Raw genomic sequence first — 1,253 nt, forward strand, 5'->3', positions numbered from 1 at the left:
TGAATTGAATCTCTTGCTTGCACTATTTGTTTGTGAGTGTATTAAAGTGATTACGAGTTGACATTTGACTGAGGATTAACTATGTGGCTGAGAGACAGAAAATGTGACTAGTTTTATATTTAAAATTTATTTTGAGTTTAGAAATTTAAATAAAAGTAATTATTTATCTAAAGTAGAAATAAAAGTATTTCCAAAGGGTTAACAAAATAGTTTTACTAAGTAAGTTAATTATTTGCATTAAATTCATTACTTTTACGGCATTCCCATTCCCTACAGAGAACGTGTGGTTTGTTCTCACTCCAAAATCTTCCACCCTTTCAGTGACAGGCTCGAAGGTTCAATATGAAGCTGCGGACGAGTAGTAGATTTACTTGTGATTCCTGTTATTTTTATAGAGTTTCCTCGCCCTTGTTGCTTTAAGTTTTATTTTATCCAGAGGGATAGGTATTGTATTTGAGTTTTATATTGAATTCATTTGTATAGCATTTATTATTATTAATAATTGTGTGATTTAAATTACAACAAATAATTTTCTGGTATTTTCTTATAAACTGAAACGCGATATCGACCTAAAGGCTCAATATTAAATAGTTAATAAGGAAAACAGGTTAGTAATGCCTTACTTTTGGCACGATCATGACGTGCTAAAAGTTAGGGTGTTACATAGCACTCTCTTTGCAGGATTGTTTCAATTTTTTATTGTTTTCTTTCTTTATTTTATCAATATTTTTTATTTTTTATTATTGATGTTGATAATTATCATTACTGTAATTATTGAGAAGTACAAAATATTATTTTATATTTTTTATTAATTATTTTAATATTAATTTATTAAGTGTTAGTAAGTTTATCAGAATTTTATTAGATATATGTAGAATTAGAATAAGTTAATTATTTATCTGTAGTAAATCAGATGTTGAAATGAAAAATTATGAATAAATTTTGCTAAGATAAAATAATTTTAAGAAGAAGACGATAAACTCTGTAAATCGGTTATCTATCAGTGATGGATCACAAATTAAAAAAACTATAAATAAATTTTTAATAAAGCTACGTGGACTCAAAGAAAAGATGATAAATTCAGTTACTTATCATTTCTTATGTCTTCAAAATTTTTAATTCAATCCAAAGAATTCCTTCTTTACGCTATTTTTTTTTAATATCTATCTTTTTCGTCTTTAATTTTTTTATTGATTATTTTAATATTAATTTATTAGGTGTTAGGAAAATTGTCACAATTTTATCAGATATAT

Source organism: Arachis stenosperma, chromosome 6, assembly GCF_014773155.1.
Source record: "Arachis stenosperma cultivar V10309 chromosome 6, arast.V10309.gnm1.PFL2, whole genome shotgun sequence".
NCBI classification, from domain to species: Eukaryota; Viridiplantae; Streptophyta; class Magnoliopsida; order Fabales; family Fabaceae; genus Arachis; species Arachis stenosperma.